The sequence below is a fragment of the Macaca fascicularis genome, chromosome 8, assembly GCF_037993035.2.
Source record: "Macaca fascicularis isolate 582-1 chromosome 8, T2T-MFA8v1.1".
NCBI lineage: Eukaryota > Metazoa > Chordata > Mammalia > Primates > Cercopithecidae > Macaca > Macaca fascicularis.
Window position 1 is genome coordinate 154,366,019 of NC_088382.1, and position 23,880 is coordinate 154,389,898.

The following is a 23,880-nucleotide window of genomic DNA, read 5'->3' on the forward strand; positions in this document are numbered from 1 at the left end:
AAAATAATTAAAACTAAACATTTAAGAAAAATAATTTTAGCCTAGCATGATAGCTCATGCCTGTAATTCCAGCACTTTTGCAGGCCAAGGCGGGTAGATTGTTTGAGTTCAAGACCAGTCTCTGAAAAAAATAAATTAAATAAAATAAAACAAAATAAAATAATATTAATAAAAGAAAGACAAAAAAGGAAATGAAAAAGAAAAGAGGAAAGAAAGAAAAAATTAGCCGGGCATGCTGGTATGTGCCTGTGGTCCCAGCGACTCAGAAGGCCGAGGCAGGAGGACAGCTTGAGCCCAAGGGGTTGAGGCTGCAGCCAGCTATGATCGTGCTACTGCACTCCAGGCTGCGCAACAGAGTGAGACCCTGTCTGGAAGACGCATTTCTCAACTCATTTATAAAGCCAACAGTACAAACTACACGCTGATCTCAAAATCAGATAAAGGCATTACAAAGAAAACTACAGACCAATATCCCTTATGACCATAGATAAAAACATCCTTAAAATTCAAAAATTTTAGCAGATTGAATCCAGCAATAAAGGATAACACAATCATACCCAAGTGGTTTTATCCCAGGATTGCAAGATTAGTTTAACATTTAAAATATTAATCGGTGTAATTCACCATATTAACAGACTAAAATAGAAAAATATATAATCTTCACAAAAGAGGCAAAAGAAGCATTTCACAAAACCCACCATTTATTCTAAATAAAAACTCAAAGCAAATTGAAAATAGACAGAAACTTCCTCAACCTGGTAAGAGGTGCATGTCCAAAACCTACAGCTACAGTCAGCCCTCCACATCCATGGGTTCAACCAACTGGGGATTGAAAATATTTTTTTAAGATTGGGTGCAGTGGCTCACGCCTTAGTCCCAGCACTTTGGGAGGCCGAGGCGGGCGGATGACGAGGTCAGGAGATCAAGACCATCCTGGCTAACACAGTGAAACTCTGTCTCTACTAAAAATACAAAAAATTAGCCGGGCGTGGTGGCGGGCGCCTATAGTCCCAGCTACCTGGGAGGCTGAGGCAGAAGAATGACGTAAACCTGGGAGGTGGAGTTTGCAGTGAGCGGAGATCGTGCCACTGCACTCCAGCCTGGGCAACAGAGCAAGGCTCTGTCTCAAAAAAAAAAAAAAAATATATATATATATATATATTTTAAATAAAAATAACAATATAACAATAAAAGATAATACAAATTTTTTAATATGGCATAACAGCTATTTACATAGTGTTAACACTGCATTGGATATTTAAATTAATCTAAGGATGATTTAAAGTATACAGGATGATATATATAGGTTATATATCAGTACTACAGCATTTCTTTCTTTCATTTTTTTTTTTTTTCTTGAGACAGAGTCTCGCTCTGTTGCCCAGGCTGGAGTGCAGTGGCACGATCTCGGCTCACTGCAAACTCCGCCTCCTGGGTTCATGCCATTTTCCTGCCTCAGCCTCCCGAGTAGCTGGGACTACAGGCACCTGCCACCATGCCCGGCTAATTTTTTGTACTTTTAGTAGAGATGGGTTTTCACCATGTTAGCCAGGATGGTCTCGATCTCCTGACCTCGTGATCCGCCTGCCTCAGCCTCCCAATGTGTTGGGATTATAGGCGTGAGCCACACGCCTGGCCTTTTTTTTTTTTTTTTGAGACGAGGTTTTGCTCTTTTTGTCCAGGCTGGAATGAAGTGGCGTGGTCTTGGCTTACTGCAACCTCCGCCTCCCAGGTTCCGGTGATTCTCCTGCCTTAGCCTCCCAAGTAGCTGGAATTACAGGCGCCCACCACCACATCCAGCTTTTTTTTTTTTTGAGATGGAGTTTCGCTCTTGTTGCCCAGGCTGGAGTACAATGCAGCGATCTTGGCTCACTGCAACCTCTGCCTCCTGGGTTCAAGCGATCCTCCTGCCTCAGCCTCACGAGTAGCTGGGATTACAGGCATGCGCCACCATGCCCAGTTAATTTTGTATTTTTTAGTGGAGATGGGATTGCTCCATGTTGGTCAGGCTGGTCTCAAACTCCTGACCTCAGGTGATCCGCCCACCTCAGCCTCCCAAATTGCTGGGATTACAGGTGTGAGCTACTGTGCCTGGCCACTACAGCATTTTTTAATCAGGGACTTGATCCTTGAATTTTGGTATCCACAGGGTGTTCTAAAACCATTCCCCATGGACACTGAGGGATGACTGTGTATCATAACAAACAGCAAAAGATTGACTGCTTTCCCCTCCCCACTCTTACATGACACATTACTGGAGGTACAAGGCAGTGCAATAAGGCAAGAAAAAAAAAGGTAGAAGGATTAGGAAAGAAAAAATTAAACTATATTCATAGACAAAATGATGATATATGTAAAAAATTAAAACATTAAGTATTAATGTTTAATATTGGGGTAAATATTAAATTTAATCAACATTAGAAATAAATTTGGCAAAATACATGCACTGAGTACTACAAAGTACTGATGGAAGACATTTAAAAGGACCTGAATCATGGGGAGGTGTACCAGTTTCATGGATGTGGCAGCCCAACAGGGTTAGGGTGTAATAGCTTCACTGTCTTTCTGTCCAATCCTATTCTGTTCACTCACTCCACAGGTGCTAATCCCAAAAGCACTCCCCAGTAAACTTCCTAAAGACAAATCAATTCAGTGTCCACTTTCCAGAGAACTCAACACAAACAGCAATTAATAATACACATTGTAAAGGACATAATTACTGTAATCAAAATGACAGGCAGCTAGATAACCAGCAACATGCTGACCAGAGCCATTAACCTACCACCAGCCTAACCACACATTCATACTCTGAAGGCTTGGAGGAAACATTGGGTAACTCCCAACATGTGCTGGGAAGCTGCTTATTTGAACAATGCTTCTTAACACAATTAGATATGATCATACGACGTTGCCTTTTTCAATAGTTTTTGACCTACAGAAAACTAAAGTTTCACATGTTCGACTTTCTATTTCCATTGAGTCCTGTCTTAACCACGACCAAACGTCTCTGAGGCCAAAGAGTGCCCACTTTTCAATCACACCAGCCCTCTGATCTAAGAGTGGAGAGACAAGTGTTATTTCTAAGTCAATGTTCCAAGTTCAAGCCTAATTGGAGGACATTTCCTAGACTATTTCATGGGACCTAAACAAAGCAATCAGAGAATCCCAAACAATTTTTTGCCAAATCCTCTGGCCTTGGCTCATTCGCTTCTGTGTATACTATGTCTCAATAAACAAAGCGTTTACACCCTGAGGTCACGGAGATCACAGGACAGGAGAGGAAGTGTGACTGTGGTAAGAGGGAAAGTTCAGGAGTCAAGGCACCTGGACTTGAATCCTGGCTCTGCCTACTAGTTGTGTGACCCTGGTGGGTCACAGCCCTCTCCAGCCTCGGTTTCCTCATCTATGAAACAGGACCAAGAGCACCCACTGCATGCATTGTTCTGAGGTATAAATTATACAAAAGCACAGAATGTGTTCAGAGCATATGCCTCAGATTACAGCAACAATGCTAACAGCAATGAAAATGGGCAACATTTATCTTCAAAACATTTTTCCTAGACTTTATGCAGAGTGACGACTTCTTCTGACAAGGCAATGTTTAAACCACTGGGCGAGTTGAAAATGCCAGTATGTGGCCGGGCACGGTGGCTCAAGCCTGTAATCCCAGCACTTTGGGAGGCCGAGACGGGCGGATCACGAGGTCAGGAGATCGAGACCATCCTGGCTAACACGGTGAAACCCCGTCTCTACTAAAAAATACAAAAAACTAGCCGGGTGAGGTGGTGGGTGCCTGTAGTCCCAGCTACTCAGGAGGCTGAGTCAGGAGAATGGCGTAAACCCAGGAGGCGGAGCTTGCAGTGAGCTGAGATCCGGCCACTGCACTCCAGCCTGGGCGACAGAGCGAGACTCCATCTCAAAAAAAAAAAAAAGAAAGAAAATGCCAGTATGTGCTTCATGGAATTGTGTTCACAGCCTTTCTTTTTTTTTTAACCTCCATTCAGGACTCAAAAAAGCTAGTGAATTCTTGGTTCCCTAAAAACTGGCACACTAGAGGATGGAATAGAAGTTACATTTGTTTCCTCCCCATTTTTTCAGAAAGGAAATTTTAAGGCCAGGCGCAGTGGCTGACACCTGTAGTCCCAGCACTTTGGGAGGTCGAGGTGGAAGGATTGCTCGAGCCCAGGAGTTTGAGACCCGCCTGGACAACATGGCAAAATCCTGTCTCTACCAAAATACAAAAATTAGCTGAGCACAGTGGCATGTACCTGTAGTTCCAGCTACTCAGGAGGCTGAGGCGAGAGGAGAGTTTGAGCCCAGGAGGTTGAGGCTGCAGTGAGTCAAAATTGCACCACTGCACTCCATCATGGGTGACAGAGTGAGACTGTCTCAAAACAAAACAAAACAAAAAATAAAAACCAATACTTAGCTGGAACAGGAAGTATTTTTTAGAAGACTCATTAGCAATGAAAAACTCTGAAAATAAGGTTAAGAAAACAATTCCATTTAGAATAACAGAAAAAGTAAAATATTTAGGAATCAATTTAACAAAAGAAATGCACTTATATACTGAAAACTACAAAACATTGTTGAAAAAAATTAAAGAAGCCCTAAATAAATGGTAAGACATCCCATGTTCATGGAATGAAAGACAACATTAGTAAGATGGCAGAACACTCCACACTGATCAATAGAATTCAACAGATCCTCATCAAAGTCAAGCTTGCTGCAAAAAAAAAAACCACCGAGCTTGCTTTTTTGAGGAAACTGACAGGCTGATCTGAAGTTCATATGGAAATTCAAGGGACCCACCAGGATAGCCAAAACAATCTTGAAAAAGAAGAACAAAATGGGATACACCTTCTGACTTGAAACTTCTCACAAAGCTACCATAATTAAGACAGTGTGGCACGGCGTGAGGACAGACACACAGGACAACAGCACAGAGTTGAGTTCAGAAATAAACCCTCAAATTTATGATCAAGTAATTTTTGACAAAGGTGCCAAGATATTTCAATGATAGAAAGAAAGAGCAGTCCCTCCAACACATGGTGCCAAGTGGCCACGTTAAAAAAGCAAAGCAGGACCCTACCTCACACATGAACGAAATTAACTCAAAACGGATCAAACACCTAAATGTATATCAAAATTATATAAAGCAATGTATAAAAATAGAAACGCAAGCCAGGCACAGTGGCTCATGCCGATAATCCCAACAGTTTGGGAGGGTGAGGTGGGAAGGTTGCTTGAGGCCAAGAGTTCGAGATCAGCCTGGGCAACATACTAAAATCCTAAGAAAAAAAAATTAAATAAAAAAAAATAGAAATGTACAGATAAGTCCAAAACTATAAAACTTAGAAGAAAACACATGAGTAAATCTTTTTTTTTTTAAATTTGAGACAGGGTCTTGCTCTGTCACTCTGGCTGGAGTACAGTGGGGCTTCCACAGTTCATGCAGCATCAAACTCCTGGATTCAAGCAATCCTCCTGCCTCAGCTTCCCAAGGAGCTAAGGCTACAGGTGTGCACCACACCTGGCTAATTCTATTTTTTTGTAGAGATGGAGTCTCGCTTTGTTGCCCAGGCTGGTCTTGAACTCCTGGCCTCAAGTGATCCTCCCATCTAGGCCTCACAAAAGTGCTGGGAATACAGGCATAAGCCACTGCACCTGAGCAGGAATAAATCTTTGGGTTTTTCTTTTTTTTTCAGATGCAGTCTCACACTGTCACCTAGGCCGGAGTGCAGTCGTGCGATCTTGGCTCACTGCAAACTCCACCTCCCGGGTTCAAGTGATTCTCCTGCCTCAGCCTCCTGAGTAGCTGGGACTACAGGTGTGTGCCACCACACCAGGCTAATTTTTGCATTTTTCAGTAGAGACAGGGTTTCACCACATTGGCCAGGCTGGTCTTGAACCGACTTCGTGATCTGCCCACTTCGTCCTCCCAAAGTGCTGGGATTACAGGTGTGAGCCACCATGCCCCGCCAAGAATAAATCTTTATGACGTTGGGTTAAGCAATGGTTTCTTAGCTATAATATCAAAGTTCAAGCAGCAACAACAACAACAAAAATTACTTTTATCAAAATTAAAAACTTTTGTGCTTCAAATGATACCATCAAGAAAGATAAAAATTCTGGGAGGCTGAGGCAGGAGAATGGGGTGAACCCGGGAGGCGGAGCTTGCAGTGAGCCTAGATGGCGCCACTGCACTCCAGTCTGGGCTACAGAGCGAGACTGTCTCAAAAAAAAAGAAAGAAACATAAAAATTCCAAGGCCTTATGTACTGCAAAAAAACTAAGAAAAAAAGAACCCACACAATGGAAGAACACATTTGTAAACTGTATATATCTGATCTGGCACTTGTATACAGAATATATAAAAAACACATAACTCAGTCATAAAGGATAAGTAGCCCAGCTGAAAAATGGGCAAAGGATATGAATAGACATTTCTGCAAAGATGATGGACAAATGGTCAACAAACAAAAGAAAAGATGTTCAACATCATTAGCCATTGGGGAAATACAAATAACCACTAGGAGATGTCACTTCACATCCACTGAGATGGCTTTAACCAGAAGGATGAACAATCACAAGTGTGGTCAAGGATGTGGAAACACTGGAACCTTATGTATTGCTGTGGGGACGTAGAACGGGGCAGCTGCTTTGGAAAACAGTTTGGCATTTCCTCAAAAGTAAACATAGAATTACCATATGACCCAGCAACTACACAAATCTTCATAATATCAAACATGGAAACAACTCAAACACCCAGCAATGGGTGAAAGTGTAAAGGAAATGGGGTTGACCTGCACAACGAACAGCCCTTGGCAATAAAAAGCAGCGGAGCTCGGATGCGTGCTAGGGCGTACCAGGAAGCAGGATCAGCACCTGGGACCAGGCGCCTGTGCCGGGCTCCCCACACCCCTCCCATCGTCCTCCCCACGCCTCTGCCATCTCCCCTCAGCTTCAGCCCCACTGTCATTCACCTCATCCACAGGTGGCTCAACCATTTCTGTATTTCCTGTCAGTCTCCTTGATGTGCTCCTGACACAAAAGCCTGCGTGAGGCTTCAAGAAGACTATTCTGGGTGGGCCTTTGGTGCAGTCTGACTGGCTGCCTCACTTGTCCCACCTCCTGCCCTGCTCTAGGCTCCCTGGGCTCCTGCCATCTGGTCTGCTACCCCAGGGCTGCCACATGAGTTGATCCCCACCATCTTCTCCTAGAGGCCCCAGACTCAATTTCCCTCCTGGAGGCTTGCCCTGAGCTCCTCATCTAAATGAAGCATGCTAGATTTGCTCTCACAGCCTTACCCCCGTCCTTCAGAGCACACGCCACAGTTGCCAACTGTGTGGATGTGTTCCCTGTACTAGACTCTGAGCTTCAAGAGACAAACGCTTTACCCCTGCACTGCCAGCCCCCAGCACCACTGACTGTCACTCAGTTATCCATGCACTGGATGACCAGAAAGGCATGACTATCCATTCCAGCTCTGAGGACGCTGCCTGGTGCTACTCCTCCTCCTCCCACACCAGAGACCCCAATCACCCAACACGTGATCACACTCAGGACGTGCAGTGCTGCCAAGCCTCAGGGCAGCCAAGCTTCTCCCAATACTCAACCAGAGCCCTTCACAGACCAAGTACATGCTAATTAATTCCAGTTTGTAAATCCTAATGTTGGTTCTCTATGTGAAATGAGGCCTATGTTAGGTGTCTCATCCTTGCATCTGGGGCCCATGCCTGGCTCTGCAGGTCACTGACAAGAGTCTCTGCCCTGCGGCATCTCCCAGCCAGAGGCACAGGGTCACCAACAGGCAAATTCTGCAAATGACTTACTATTTAAAATACATCAGAATGGGTCAAGGGTGGATAATAACTTCAGGTAAGTTCTGATGTTTTCCGCAAAAGAAATTAACGAATATGGCCGGGCGCGGGGGCTCACACCTGTAATCCCAGCACTTTGGGAGGCCAAGGCCGGTGGATCACGAGGTCAGGAGATTGAGACCATCATGGCTAACACCGTGAAACCCCGTCTCTACTAAAAATACAAAAAACTAGCCGGGCGAGGTGGCGGGCGCCTGTTGTCCCAGCTACTCAGGAGGCTGAGGCAGGAGAATGGCGTGAACCTGGGAGGTGGAGCTTGCAGTGAGTGGAGATGGCGCCACTGCGCTCCAGCCTGGGCGACAGAGCGAGACTCCATCTCAAAAAAAATAAAAAGAAATGAACGAATAAAGCTGGAGTTAGAAAGAAGCTACTGCGCACCCCTTCGCTCTTCCTAACTGCAAGCTGACTCTGAAGGTGGGGCTCAAGCTGAGAAGTGCTCCCCTTCAGGAGACAGTCTCTCTCTACACGGTGCAAACACCACCCTCCCACCTGCTCACTGACCCCAGATGCCTGCTCACCTGGGTCTGGCCAGACACTCCAGTCACGCAGAGCTGCTGGCTCCGGCTGCACCTCCCTGCCGCCTGAGGTGCGCTCTTTTTGTGCCTGGTGAATAGCCGAAGGCTCAGCTGCCGATACCCCTCCTTTCCAGACGAGACACCCCTTCTCCAGAAAGCCTATCTGAACGCCACACCCCTCCCGGCCATCCACCCTCGGGTTCTCCCTACAACCCCAGGCACATGGCCGCCTCCGCCGCCCGCCTCCGCCGCCCACAGGATGTTAGCACAACTCACTCCCGTGTCCCCCAACAGAGGCCTGGTCTGTCTCCTCCCTGTCGGGGGTATCTGACTGCCAAGTGGCTGGCACATACCCGCGACAGGAGGGGGCGAGATGAGTGTGGGTGGGCCTGGCAAACACAAGACCAGGTGTGAGAGACCTGGCAGAGCAATGGAGACGGGTTCTGCCCAAGTGAGACTCATCCTGGGCCCCAGTGGCCTTGGGCAGAAAGCCCCACACCATTCCTGGACGCTCTGTGATTCCCGCACATGCTGCAAATGAGGGTCTCAGGCACGTCACAGCACTACCGCCTCCCAGAAGTAGGAATTTCCACAGCACGGCTGAATTCTGAATAGAAAATAAAAGGTCAACACAGCTGCAATCAAACAGAAACATAGCACCTAGAGCTTCAGAAGCTGCCCCCCTTTGTCAGGCACACATGCAGCCGACAATCAGATCCCAAGAAAGCTTACACTGCGGAGGCTTCAGCACAGCCCCGAGCGCCAGGAGGAACATGCTGGCCACCACTGTAATCCCAGGCAACGCTTGAAGGGACTGTAACAGAAAACCACTAGGAGTATCTCAAGGCAAACAGTAAACTCAACCCATGAAGGAAGCATCAGCCACTCTGTCTGCATAGTGTTGGGGCCTCTAGTAGTTTAAAGTAATAATCAAGGCCGGGCGTGGTGGCTCAAGCCTGTAATCCCAGCACTTTGGGAGGCCGAGACGGGCGGATCACGAGGTCAGGAGATCGAGACCATCCTGGCTAACACGGTGAAACCCCGTCTCTACTAAAAAAATACAAAAAAATAGCCGGGCAAGGTGGCGGGCGCCTGTAGTCCCAGCTACTCAGGAGGCTGAGGCAGGAGAATGGCACAAACCCAAGAGGCGGAGCTTGCAGTGAGCTGAGATCCAGCCACTGCACTCCAGCCTGGGCGACAGCGCAAGACTCTGTCTCAAAAAAAAAAAAAAAAAGTAATAATCAAGAGAAAAAGCAGAGGCTGGGCGCGGTGGCTCACACCTGTAATCCCAGCACTTTGGGAGGCTGAGGGGTGGATCACAAGGTCAGGAGTTCAAGACCAGCCTGGCCAAGATGGTGAAATCCCATCTCTACTAAAAAATAAAAAATAAAAATAAAAAAAGAGAGAGAAAAAGCAGAAAAGATGAAAGGAGAATGGCAAGAAAGGAAAATAGACTCAAACACTGTAGGCCAAACAAGGGGTTCTAGACCCTGTGTCCAGCACCCTGGCTGCCAGGAGCTGGGGAGACAGTGGTGCTCCCACACTTTACATCTGTCTACACCGCCAGCACTGTGCTCTGTGTACACTGTCTTTTTTTTTTTTTTTTTTTTTTTTTTTTTGAGACGGAGTCTCACGCTGTTGCCCAGGCTGGAGTGCAGTGGCGCGATCTCGGCTCACTGCAAGCTCCGCCTCCCGGGTTCCCGCCATTCTCCTGCCTCAGCCTCCTGAGTAGCTGGGACTACAGGCGCCCGCCACCGCGCGCGGCTAATTTTTTGTATTTTTAGTAGAGACGGGGTTTCACTGTGGTCTCGATCTCCTGACCTTGTGATCCGCCCGCCTCGGCCTCCCAAAGTGCTGGGATTACAGGCTTGAGCCACCGCGCCCGGCCCTGTGTGCACTGTCTTAGACCAGCCTGCAAGAGGCTGGTTCATCAGCCTCTTAGTGTTGAAATTAATTTTTAAAACTCCTATTATACACAAATAACACTCAGTAATTTACAGAACCCACTGAGACTCAGCCATGCTTCCGCTTCGCAACAACCTTGAACAAATAAGCAGGACAAGCATCTTATCTGCAGATGACAGCTCCAGTGCTTAACTGACTTATCTGTGCTCAATCACACAGGCACGATTAAGTCAATGTTTAACTCAAGTCTTCTGCACGGAAAACAGTGTAGCATCTGCTACCACCTGAAATTTGACACTGATAAGGGGCCAGGCACAGTGGCTCATGCCTGTAATCCCAGCACTTTGGGATGCAAAGGCAGGAGGATCACTTGAGCCCAGGAGTTCAAAACCAGCCCGGGTAACATGGTGAAATCCTGCCTCTACAAAAATTACAAAATTAGCTGGGCATGGTGACATGCACCTATTGTCCCAGCTACTTGACAGGCTGAGGCAGGAGAATCGCTTGAGCCCAGGAGGTCAAAGATACAGTGAGCAGAGATCATGCCACTGACCTCTAGTCTGGGAGATAGATCAAGAACCTGTCTCAAAAAAAAAAAAAAAAGAAGAAGAAGAAGAAGAAAGAAAAGAAACTGATCGGGGACTCATCGCCTTGCCACAGCCTCCAGGAACACATCTGCACCAAGGTCCTCAGCGGCATGCAACCTTCTGACCCTCACCTTGGGATGTTCTCTTCTGAAAAATCCTAGTCACTCTTGTTTTTAACAGCTTCATTGAGATAGAATTCACATTACATACAATTCACCCAATTAAAGTATATGATTTTAGGTTATTTTTAGTATACTCACAGACATGTGCACCTTCACCACAGTCAATTTTAGAATATTTTCATTATGCTAAAAGAAATTCCACACCTCTCGGCTGTCATTCCCCAGCCCTTGGCAACCACCAATCTACTTTCTACCTCTACAGATTCACTTCTGGACACTTCACATAAACGGAATTCTCATGAGATCCTTGGGGTGTCGCTCCACAAGCCAGAAACCGCTGTGGCCAGTGGTGCCTTCTGCCTGAGTATTGCTCATGCCCGCTGGGATCGTTCTGCCCACTCAGCCTGGCAGGCTGCGCTCAGCTCGCACTACTGGCCCAGATCCCACACCTGCCAAGTGCAAGCCAGGCGTAAAGTGGCAAGGGGTGTGTGGGCAAGCAAGCGCAGGGTCAGGCCACCGTGCATAGCCAGGCATGCCGGCTGCAGCAGGGCAGGCTGCTCCAGATGCCAGCTCTGTGCGAGGCTGCGGCTTGACCAGATGTACTGCACATGGCTTCTGCTGTGGGCACCTGCATCTGGACAAGGGGAATGCAGTGGCACCCAGAAGCTTGGAGATGCCAGGAACTACAGAACCCCAAAGAGGATGTCACAGCCCTGGCTCGAGAAGACCGTAGGTCTGGCTGGGCGCGGTGGCTCAAGCCTGTAATCCCAGCACTTTGGGAGGCCGAGACGGGCAGATCACGAGGTCAGGAGATCGAGACCATCCTGGCGAACACCGTGAAACCCCGTCTCTACTAAAATACAAAAAAAATTAGCCGGGCGAGGTGGCGGGCGCCTGTAGTCCCAGCTACTCGGGAGGCTGAGGCAGGAGAATGGCGTGAACCCGGGAGGCGGAGCTTGCAGTGAGCTGAGATCCGGCCACTGCACTCCAGCCTGGGCGACAGAGCTAGACTCCGTCTCAAAAAAAAAAAAAAAAAAAAAAAAAAAGAAGACCGTAGGTCTGGGCTCCCCAAAGTGTTGCAGCTCTTCTCTCCTTTTCATTGCCTGCGACGTGGTGAGTGGTGGACGGGGGCATGTTTCAGCCCTGCTTGTGTTGCAGCTCATTTAGTCCCACCATTCACCAGGTCCCAAGTTCTTGTCACATATCCAGGAAGTACGTGGACAACTGGAGAGTGAGTGAGGCGGAGTGGAGCTTCACTGTGCGACAGAACAGCTCTCGGGAGACCCACAGTGGGTAGCTCCTTTCTGCATGCGGGTTGTCCTGATGAGTGTCTGGCTCTCAGCAGAAAGGAGACTCGGACTGGTTAGCTCCTATCCTATCTGAAGGCGGGCTGACCTGTTGCTTGCCTGAGTCTGGCTGAGTCCAGGGTTTTTATGGGCTTCAGAGGGAAGAAAGCGTGTGCTGATTGGTCCATGGGTGGCCGTGGGCATGCCCAGAAAAAGCACCATAAGTTCTTACTCTGGTCCATGGAACTGGCAGCCCAGCCCTCAAGCTTCAGGCTGTCCCTGACTTCAACATGGGGCTTCACCAGGGACCTGCCCCTTTCCACCCAGGAGCCTGTCTGCCTCCTGCTGCCATCAACCTGCTGTCCATGGTGCCCAGGCTATTCGTGCTGAGGGGCTCCTGCAGGCCTGTGCCACACTTCCCTCAGCCCCTCCTCGGGCTCCCTCCAGTGCTTGCTCGTCAGCACCCAAAGTCCAAAGGGGGCTGAGGAGGCAGGCGGCTGGCATGTCAGTTTTGCCCCAAGTATATGCACAACTGGCCAGGTTGCAACAGTGCCTGGGTTCAGCCTCAACTTTGTTCCAAAACTGACGCGGGCGCCAGGAGCAGGGAGAGGGCAGGCAGTGGGAGCAGGCACTTCTGAATCTGCAGGGGAAGGGGGGCTTCCTGAGTCCCCGAGAGAGCAGCGATGTCTGGGTCCATAGCCACAGCCAGGCAGCTGCAGCTGCACCCAGGAGGGCCGGTCTCCCACCCCTCCAACTTGGAAGGGGGTGCGGCTCCTGCCTGTTCCCAGGTCCCACCAGCTCCATGGACCATGCAGCCCCAGGCCACCCCCACTGCAGCCAGCATCATGGCAGCAGCCACTCCAGACAAGTCACTAATGCCATTAGAATCATACAGTATGTTTCCAGCTTCTTTCACTCAGTCTTTTTTTTTTTTTGAGACAGAGTCTTACTCTGTAACCAGACTAGAGTACAGTGGCATGATCTCGGCTAACTGCAACCTCCGCTTCCCGGTACGCCACCACGCCCAGCTAATTTTTGTATTTTTGGTAGAGACAGGGTTTCACCATGTTGGTCAGGATGGTCTCAATCTCTTGACCTCGTGATCTGCCCACCTGAGCCTCCCCAAGTGCTGGGATTAGAGGCGTGAGCCACTGCACCCGGCCAGCATATTTTTAAGGTTCACACACATTATAACATGAATCAGTAACTCACTTCTTTTTATTGCCAAATAATATTCCATCGCAGGGATGGACCATATTCTGTTTATCCATTCATCCGCTGATGGACATTTAGGCTGTCTCCACTTTCTGGCTGCTGTGACCACTCACGGACAAGTTTCTGGGTGGATGCGTATATTCCCAGTCACTCAACCAAAAGAACACACAAAAGGTGAACCAGTTTCCAACTGAGACACTCATTTAATTTGACCTACTATATTATTTAAAATATAGAGAGATGAGATAATTAGGAGAAATAAATGACCAAAGGAAGTGCAGAAATAAAGACACTAAGAGACAAGAGCAAACCCTGATGTGACGGAATAAACGGTGATCGAAGAAAGAGACGCTATTTCTAGAATGGGTCCTACAGGTACATTTGCAAAACACTGTGCCTACAGCTTTGCTCATGACTGCACAAAAATGCCACAGCACCTCCATATAGCAGAATACAGTGCAGCCATGGAAAAGAATGTACTGGAAAATGTACTGATATGGAAAGGCCTCTCAAACATAGTTGAAAAAGGCAAGGTTCAGAAACTTTTTAAAAAGAAAAGAGTAAGGAAAAAAAATACATACACTTGTTTGCTTGCAAAGTTACAAAGTATCTCTAGAAGAATACACAAGAAGCTGGTCTAGTAAGGCTTCCGGGGAACCAGGTGCCAGGGTAAACACTAGGAGGCTTCACTGAGCTCCCTTTGTACTTTCGAACCATGTCTATCATCTGCTCAAAAATATTAATAAACAAAATTGAAACTTTCTAGGAAGCCAAAATAGAGAATCTGTGAGAATCAAGACATTTATACTTTGGAAAGCAAGTTACAAGAGAGGCCCAGGAAGCTGGAAGCAGCCGACATGGGAAATGGGTCAAGGAGTCCCTCCCACTGCCACACCAGCCATTCTCTGAGGGCAACTCCCCATTCTAAACCCAATCATCTTTACTGAAGCCTGTGCTCAAAAGAAAATGTTGCAATCGACAGCAAGACATTCCGAACACAAACCGCCAGGTGCCATGGCTCCTGTCTACAATCCCGGCACTTTGGGAGGCCAAGGTGGGAGGATCACTTGAGCCCAGGAGATGGAGGCTGCAGTGAGCTGTGATCACACCACTGCATTCCAGTCTGGGCAACCCACCCCGACTCTCTCCACAAAAAAAAAAAAAAAAAAAAAAAAAAGGAAATACAAATGTATCTGTTACCCTCAAGGAATTCTCAGTTCAGAGGAGAAAATATTACGTGATTGTGCAGTGACCAAAAGCACCACCTAGAGCACTATGGGAGGGGGTGGAGCACCTGAGGACAAGGCAGGGATTCAGGAGGTGCTCCTGCGGACATTACCTGAGTCTGAGTCAAAGGGCTAAAGGAGCCAGTGAGCTTGGCTTAGTTTTGGAAGGAGGGACGCTAAGCAAGGCTTGGCCCATGACCACATGGCAGTTTTTCTGGAGAGCAGAGTCGGTTGGGGTCACGCAGGGCTGTGAAGCATGGTCCAAGAGGCACTGGGGAGCCAGGGAGGAGAGCCGGGCAGCAGACTCACTTGCCCAGACGCTCCGAGTCTGGTGCCATCCTGTGCACTGTAGGATTTCAACAGCATCCCTGGCCTCCACAAATCCCTGGCCATCCCCTCCTAGTTAGGACAACCAAAAATGTCTCCAAATATTGCCAAATGTAGCAGGGGCGTGGGGAGTGGTGTCAGAATGACCCCCAGGGAGACCACTGCCCTATGTATATCATCTGAGCAGCTATGTGGCAGAGACAGGGGAGTGGCTCAAGGCTGGGGCAGGGGAGCCCCAGGAGGCACAGCCTAGTACAGGAAGGACACGGCACAGGCCCTGCTCAGGCAGGGGTTCTGATCACTGTTCGGGGGAACTAGCAGCAGGACCTGGAGCCGCACCACATGGCAGTTGAGAGGAGGACCCAGCGTGCCAAACTTCTAGGTGGGGACCAAGCTGATGGAGGCTCCAAAGCCCCAGAGGGTTGAGGCCAGAAGTGAATGTGGGTGCTGAGGCTGAGCCACCCCAGGGGCTCTCGTGCATGGAGGCTGGCTCCAGCCTCCAGCGTCTGAGGCTGAGGGGTGACGTCCAGCTGCACCTTCAGCCATGGTGAGACGGCCCAGACAACAGGTGCGGGGTCCTCAGCTCTCTTCAGCACAGCGTCCGCGCAGGGGTGCACCCTCCCCACACGAAGGCCGTGCGCCACACCCTGCTTTGGTCCACGGACCCTGAGATGCCAGTCCAGGATGGTGCTGGAAAAGACACTAGGTTTCTGCCACTCTCTTGCCATAAAAACAGCATGTGCCAAATAGGGCCTGGTCCTGGGTCTGGAAATGAAGACTCTTGGGAAAGAGTCACAAGGAAATGAAATGTGAGCAGGAATCCGCCTCTGCTGCTGTGAGCGCTGCAGTGCTGGGGTTGCTACTGCAACTCGCCCTAGAGAAAGCTGTCCAATAAACTCCCGGATTTGGATTTCTTCCGTCACCAATCCGTCCTACAGGACATTGCCAATTAAATCTCCCTAAACCATTAATCAGGACATCCCCTGCTCACAAAGCTGCCTGCAGTGGCTCCCTGTTAGCTAGAAAATTAAAATCTAGGCTGGGCGCGGTGGCTCCCGCCTGTAATTCCAGCACTTTGGGAGGCCGAGGAGGGTGGATCACGAGTTATGGAGATCGAGACCATCCTGGCTAACACAGTGAAACAACATCTCTACTAAAAATACAAAAAATTAGCCAGGCGTGGTGGCATGCACCTGTAGTCCCAGCTACTCGGGAGGCTGAGGCAGGAGAATGGGCTGAACCCGGGAGGTGGAGCTTGCAGTGAGCTGAGATAGCCCCACTGCACTCCAGCCTGGCCAACAGAGCAAGACTCTGTCTCAAAAAAAAAAAAAAAAAAAAAAGAAAATTAAAATCTAAAGTCTTTAACTGGAATTCAAAGACCTTCTCATTATGACCCTTATCCCCCATTATTCCTTTATTCCATTATTCCTTACACAACCTTTAAACTGCTAGAAACCACACATAACCAACTTTCTCACCTTTGCCCCCAAAATGTGAAAATACTTGTGTCTGCAGTGCTATGTCCCTACTCTCCACTCTTCACATCCCACTGTGTGCGGTTCAGCTACAAGACCACCTCGACTTGAAGCCTCCCTTCACTGCTGCAGCCCCCTGCAATTATCTCCCCTTTAAACTTCTAAAGCAAACTCTTCTGTAAATGGGCCAGATAACACAGGGTTTAGGCTTTGTGGGTCACACAGCCTCTACACAAGGAGTCAGTTCAGCCAGAGCAGCCATGGACAATACAGAAATAAACAGGTGTGGCTGTTGAATAAAATCTTATTTACAAAAACAGGCAGAGGAGTCTGCTAGTGGTGCTGTAGTGTACTGACCCCTGGTCTGGAGCACTGGTTAGGCCTTTAATCACAGAAGGGCTCATATCTGTAGCAGACTTTTTCTTTTTAAGCTTCCTGAAAGCATGTCTGTGGCACTACAATGTAAGTACAACTGAGCATAAATTAGATGTTCAATTTTAAAACTGCAAAACAATAGTTGGAAAACACTTGCATAAAAAATTGAAAAAATATTATTAATGCTAAATATTATGATTTTCCCACAGAATTTCAAAAACTCAGAAGAAAGGAGTGGAAACTCACACCAAATGTTACACCAAGAAAAATTCCACCCAATGAAGCCTAATAGCGGCCACTAATCTCTTTTCACAATACACAAACTGTGTCAAAGACTGGTATGAGTTTCATAACAAGATTATCAACTGGAGGGGGGTGCTATTTCATGTTAACAAAACTCACAGATGTATGATAATAAAATTACTTTGTCACCATCACATTTCAGGGGGTTAGCAGGATGGCAGGCACCAGTGACCAACACGAGTTTTAGGAGAGACAAACCCTGCAAAATCCTGGTCTCAGGTGTCTTGATACCAAACACAGCAGAAGTGGCAGAGGAGTTGGCATGCAGACCAGCTGAGGAGGACCCCAGCGGGTGGAAACAGTGTGGCAAGGCCATGGAAGTCAGGGTCAGACTCAATCTCAGGGCACAGTGAAGACTTGTCAGACAAACTTGGGAACAAGTCTAAGTGGCGGATAAAAGGCACAACGAGGCAAGCACAGGGGCAGCAGAGACAGCCGATGTTGGAGGGTAAGGATTTCACCTGCTGAAGAAAGGTAAAGAGAAGGGACCGGAGACAGGCAAGGCAGGGTAGTCCAGCTCTGCGAGGGAGTCTGCTCCACAGGCTGAACACCAGAGTCTGCTCTTTTGAGCCATGCCTTGTGGTGTCTTTACAGGACACCTGCAAAGTTAACTGTGAGACGCAGCGCATAAGGTCTATGACACAGGACCATGAGTCAGCAAAGAGGCACAGCAGAGGGGCTTTGCTAGTAGAAGTAGGTGTCTCAGTATAAGAGCATATTTCATGGACTTTTTTTCAACAGCACCAAAGAAACCGGTACAAGCCTACCAGGAGGCTGCATTCTCTGAACTGCTGTTGATAAATTGTTCAAGGACATGCCAACTCTCCATGTAGCATGCAGCTTCCACAGCCCATCCCAGCATAGAGGTAGGAGACAAAGCTGGGATGGGCATTTAAAAATCTATTTTAGGCTATTTTTGTTACCACTATCCAAACATTAAATATTCTCACCTTAAATGTCACAAATCTCAAAACACGCTACTAAAGGTGGAAGGGTTTTCCCTAATCTTTGTGTCACACAATATAAAGGCGATGAGATGCGATTTTCTAAGGTAAAGCTAAGACACAGAGGGAAGAGGTGACCAGACTTGAGGAGGATCATCTCCTTGAGAAATATGCGGAATCTTTCCACTACGTTCTGAAGCAAGTTAAATCTTACTTCTCACAACAGCTTAGCAGCAGAATGTTACACTGCTGGTGATTCCACCTTCTCACTTTCTGTTATGTCCTCCCTGTCACTTAATGTTTATTTTAATAAATCACTTCTCCTGTTGCAAGGATAATATTGAGAAGTACAACAATGGCAGGCTGGGTGCAGTGGCTCATGCCTGTAATCCCAATACTTTGGGAGGCCAAGGCCAGTGGATCACTTGAGCTCAGGAGTTTGAGACCAGTCTGGGTGACATGCAAAACCCATCTCTACAAACAAAACAAAAAAATTAGCCAGCTGTGGTGACACACACCTGTCGTCCCAGATACATGGGAGGCTAAGGTGGGAGGATGCCTTGAGCCCAGGAGGTTGAGGCTGCAGTGAGCCATGATCGCACCACTGCACTCCAGCTTGGCCAGCAGAGTGAGACCCTGTCTCAAAAACAAGAAAAAACTGGCTGGCCACGGTGGCTCATGCTTGTAATCCCAGCACTTTTGGGAGGCCGAGGTAGGCGGATCACCTGAGGTTGGGAGTTCAAGACTGGAGACCAGCCTGACCAACATGGAGAAACTCCGTCTCTACTAAAAATACAAAATTAGCCTGGTGTGGTGGCACATGCCTATAATCCCAGCAACTCGGGAGGCTGAGGCAGGAGAATCACTTGAAACTGTGAGGCAGAGGTGCAGTGAGCCAAGATTGCACCATTGCACTCCAACCTGGGCAACAAGAGTGAAACTCCATGTCAAAAAAAAAAAAAGGCTTGGCAGTTTAGTTCAGAGAGCATTACTTTAAATCTTACTTTTGTCAACAACAACCTTACATGACCCTAAGGACAATAAGTGCCAAACTTTTTTCTCTAAGAATTTTTTTTTTTTTGGCCAGGCGCGGTGGCTCAAGCCTGTAATCCCAGCACTTTGGGAGGCCGAGGCGGGTGGATCACGAGGTCAGGAGATCGAGACTATCCTGGCTAACATGGTGAAACCCCGTCTCTACTAAAAATACAAAAAAACTAGCCGGGCGTGGTGGCGGGCGCCTGTAGTCTCAGCTACTTGGGAGGCTGAGGCGGGAGAATGGCGTGAACCCGGGAGGCGGAGCTTGCAGTGAGCCGAGATCACGCCACTGCACTCCAGCCTGGGAGACACAGTGAGACTCCGTCTCAAAAAAAAAAAAAAAAAAAAAAAAAAGAATTTTTTTTTTTTGCCAGGCGCAGTGGCTCAGGCCTGTAATCCCAGCACTTTAGGAGGCTGAGGCGGGCAGATCGCGAGGTCAGGAGATCGAGACCATCCTGGCTAACACAGTGAAACCCTGTGTCTACCAAAAACACAAAAAATTAGCTGGGCGTGGTGGCGGGCGCCTGCAGTCCCAGCTACTCAGGAGGCTGAGGCAGGAGAATGGCATGAACCCGGGAGGCAGAGCTTGCAGTGAGCCAAGATCACGCCACTGCACTCCAGCCTGGGCAAGAGTCAGACTCGGTCTCAAAAAAATAATAATAAATAAATAAATAAATAAATAAAATAAAAATATTCTTTTTTTTTTTGTATTTTTAGTAGAGACGGGGTTTCACCATATTGGTCAGGCTGATCTTGAACTCCTGACCTCAAGTGATCTGCTCACCCCAGCCTCCCAAAGTGCTGGGATTACAGGAGTAAGCCACCGCACCTGGCCATGAACGTCTTAAAACAATCTTACATAATAATTAATCTAAGTATGTGAGGCTTGTTTCTCTTTTATCTTTATAAACATGTGTTCATCCAAATATGACCTCAGCTTTCTTGTGTAAGAAACCAGCGCCACAGACGTCCAGCTTAATGTCAACTGGAAGTTTACATTACACTGGCAGTGCTGGGGAAACTGAAGACCCACTGACCCGGCACTCGTACCCCGGAAGCACCAGCTCTTGGCGGTAATAGCAATTCCTAACTTTCTAAAACACAGTGTGCCAGGAACAAAGTGTTTCACAAGTCTTAATTCACTGGGTCCTCACGACAACCCTGAGACCAATATTATTAGTGTTCCCATTTTACAGACGAGAAGCCAAAGGCACAGAGACCTTGCCGAAGACCACGAAGCCAGTAAACAGAAGAGTTGGGCCTCAGAGGCGGGCAGCCTGGCTCCAGAACCCGCCCTCCTGTCCACTCTGCCCCCTGCCTCTCAGCAAGACAGCTGGCGAGACCAAGGACAGGGAGCGAGGCGCCACCCCCTTCATTCACTCCAAGGATTTATGGCCACAGAGCCTGCGCCCAGGGCGGTTTATGGAATGAATCTCCTCGATTTACAGCCACACCTCCTATCAAATCGCCTTTCCCTCCCCTGGCGCGAGAATCGCACCTTGCTCATAGGGGATCGGGCGCCGCCGACGGAACCACCTGCTGTTCATAGAGGGCACCTAGGACGCAGTGTCCAATTCCTCTCACTGGCTTCAAACGGCAAATCTACGTATTGTTGCACCAGGTGGCACGTGAAGCCTCGCCACTGTAGGTTTTTCAGCAGAGGTCACTGGAGGTCTGGTTAAACCCGTACAGCGCTGAGGGGGAGGGGGCCCGGCTGCGTTTCCGAAGCTGCGCAGCGCCCACAGCAGCTGCTGGTGGGAAGCGGCTCGGAACACACCCACAGCTGCCAAGGAGCCGGCTGCACGTTTTAAAATAAAAAACGTCCTGGGCCCCAAAATGCACAGCCTGCCTTGCTCGCGGCCCGCGGCACGGAACGCTGCCTCCACCCACAGCACTCCAGCAACTGGGAAGCAACCGAGGGAATTCCAGCTGGGGGGGCAACGGGGAAGGGAAGGCTCCGAGCGCCGGAGCCCCAGCCCGCGCCTGCCGCAGAGGCGAGGCCGCGGAGCCCACCCGCAGGCGGCCATGACCCCACCTGGAGACGCCCATGCCCGCTCCCCGCGCCCCGGGGACAAAGCCCGAGCCTGCACCGCAGCGCACCGCAGCCCTGCACCCGGGCCGCCCTTCAGGACGCCGGCACCAGCCCCGACCGGCAGGCACCCACCTTGTCCCCACTCCGACGCCGCCCGGGAATGCGGCCGGCGCCGGAGCTCATGCTGGGCACACGTGCACCCACACCCACCACGGGCGGGGTCCCCTCACACCCACCTAGGGCCGGGTCCCCTCACACCCCCCTCGGGCAGGGGCACACTCACACCCACCTAGGGCCGGGCGCACTCACACCCACCTAGGGCCGGGCACACTCACACTCCCCTCGGGCAGGGGCACATCCACACCCCCCTGGGGCCGGGCACACTCACACCCACCGTGGACAGGGGCACACCCACACCCACATTGGGGCCGGGCACACTCACACCCACCTAGGGCAGGGACACAACCCACCTTGGACAGGGGTACAGTCACACCCACTTCGGGTCGGGCACACGCGCACTCACCCACCCTCACACTCCCAGCCCGGCCCGTCGGCGCGCACCCGGGCCCCGTGCGGCCTCGGCCCCTCGCGCCTCGGCGCCCCCCGCCCGTCCTGGCCCCGCACGCCCACGCCCCCTCCCTCCAGGGCCCAGTCACCGCCCCTCCCGCCGCTGCAGTAGCCGCGGGCCTGGATTCCTCGCGCTGCCGGGCCTGGAGCCTCCGCCGAGGCTGGGCCAGGACCACGGGGACCGCAGCGCCGGCCCCTCCGCCATCTTCCCGGCCCGCGCCGCCCACCGCCCGCCGCCCGCGCTCTCACCGGCCGGCTGCGCGCGGGCCGCGCCGCCACACTCCCTCATCCCGGCCCGCGCGACGCGCGTGAGCCGTCCGCCGCTCCCCGGCCTCTCTGCTGCTCCGCCGCCGCTGCCGCGGCAGCCCGTGCTATCGGCGTCCTCCGTCGCCGCCGCCGGCCCAGTGCGCGGCGGCCGCGCGTCCTCCCGTCACCAAGCGCAACCCCCCGCCTCCGGCTCCGCCCCCGCGGCGGTCCCCACCCGCCGCCAGGGGGCGCTGCCTCGCGAGGCCGCAGAACGCATGCGCTGGCGCGCGGCATGCCGGGAGCCGGAGTCCCGCGGAGGGCTCGCGCGGCATGCTGGAGCCGCCTGGCCCCGCCCCGCCGCCGCGCCAGAGGCGTCCCGGGCGGACCTAACGTGTGAGTTAGCGGTGTCTTCCCGTCTCTTTTGGTGCAGAGCAATTACCATCTGACACGTCTCAGTGTGGTTTGGTGTAATTTTGCCCTCTCAAACCACGTTGGGCTTCCCGAGTCTGAGATTTCACTTTTCTTCGACTCTGGAAATGCAGCCATTCTTCCTCAAGACGTGGGCTGCCCTGTCCCTCAGTCCTTGTGGCGGGCTCGTGTCTCTCAACCTCCTATTATTCTCACCCTTTTAGCCCTGTCACCTTTACTCGGTAGTTCACTCAGCTGCAGCTCGACTAGTGCTACATTCGGCATTTTCTAATCTGCATTCAGCCTGGTCTTCTAGATTCTCTTAGTGCCATGTGCGTTTCTGGAAATTAAATCTGACTGACATTTCTGAAGAAATGGAGGCTAAACAGCCTGAAGCTTCGACAGTAGAAGACGGGGGCACACACCCTTCAGTCCTAGACATTCCCTGGGTCCTCAACCATGAGAAGCCGCAAAGGGCTGAAAGGCCCCCGTCAAAAGTCATTCCTGGAGCTCCACCTCCTGCCCTGCAGCCCACTCGCCTTGCAGAGACTCTCCCCCCTCGGGGAGATCTCCCGTTGGGCTGTCTCGCTGCCCGCGCTTCCCTGTTGGGCCGTCGTCACTCTTCACTCTTCACTCTTCATACACAGGGCTCTGCTTTTTCGCCTCCTCCCGCTCCCTCTCCACTATATTCACTAGAAAACCCATCTGGGCGAGCCCAACTCTTCTCCATGACTGCTGAAGAAAATCACACATCCAGGCTGACTGCCTTCAACTTGAACCTGTGACCACACACTTAAGATGAGCACTTTTCACCCCCGTGACCACACACTTAAGTAATTAAAAATATACAAAATATTTATAGAGGACATGTAACTCTTCTTTTTTTTGAGATGGAGTCTTGCTGTGTCACCTAGGCTGGAGTACAGTGGCACGATCTCAGCTCATTGCCACCTCTGCCTCCGGGGTTCATGCAATTCTGCTGCCTCAACTTCTTGAGTAGCTGGGATTACAGGTGCCCACCACCACTCCTGGCTAACTTTTTGTATTTTTAGTAGAAATAGTGTTTCACCATGTTGGCCAGGCTCCTCTCAAACCCCTGACCTCAAGTGATTCACCCACCTCAGCCTCTCAAAATGTTGGGATTACAGGCGTGAGCCACCACGCCTGGCCAAGGACACTTAACTCTTTAAGGACTTAAAAAGAAAACCTAAAGTTCCGTCTAATGGATGGGGACCTGTGCGGTGGCTCACAGCTGTAATCCCATCGCTTTTCCAGACTGAAATTCGAGACCAGCCTGGGCTGCATAGGGCAATCCCGTGTCTACAAAAAGAAATTTTAAATTAGTCAAGAAGCTGAGGTGTGAGGATCACTTGAGCCTGGGAAGATCGAGGCTGTGGTGAGCTGTGATCAAACCACTGCACTCCAGCCTG

The 23,880-nt window shown here is 50.0% G+C and overlaps 1 protein-coding gene across 9 annotated transcripts in view; it reads right to left on the minus strand.

Annotated features, from left to right (window-relative positions):
* Nucleotides 1-22,206, minus strand: part of ARHGAP39 (Rho GTPase activating protein 39) — a 144,501-nt gene extending 122,295 nt beyond the window's left edge. For all 9 annotated transcript variants that reach the window (XM_073999820.1, XM_045399404.2, XM_073999825.1 and 6 more), the window contains exon 1: nucleotides 22,046-22,206. The gene's annotated coding sequence lies outside the window, so the exon portion shown is untranslated. The remainder of the gene's footprint in view (nucleotides 1-22,045) is intronic.
* Between the last annotated feature and the right edge of the window lie 1,674 nt (nucleotides 22,207-23,880).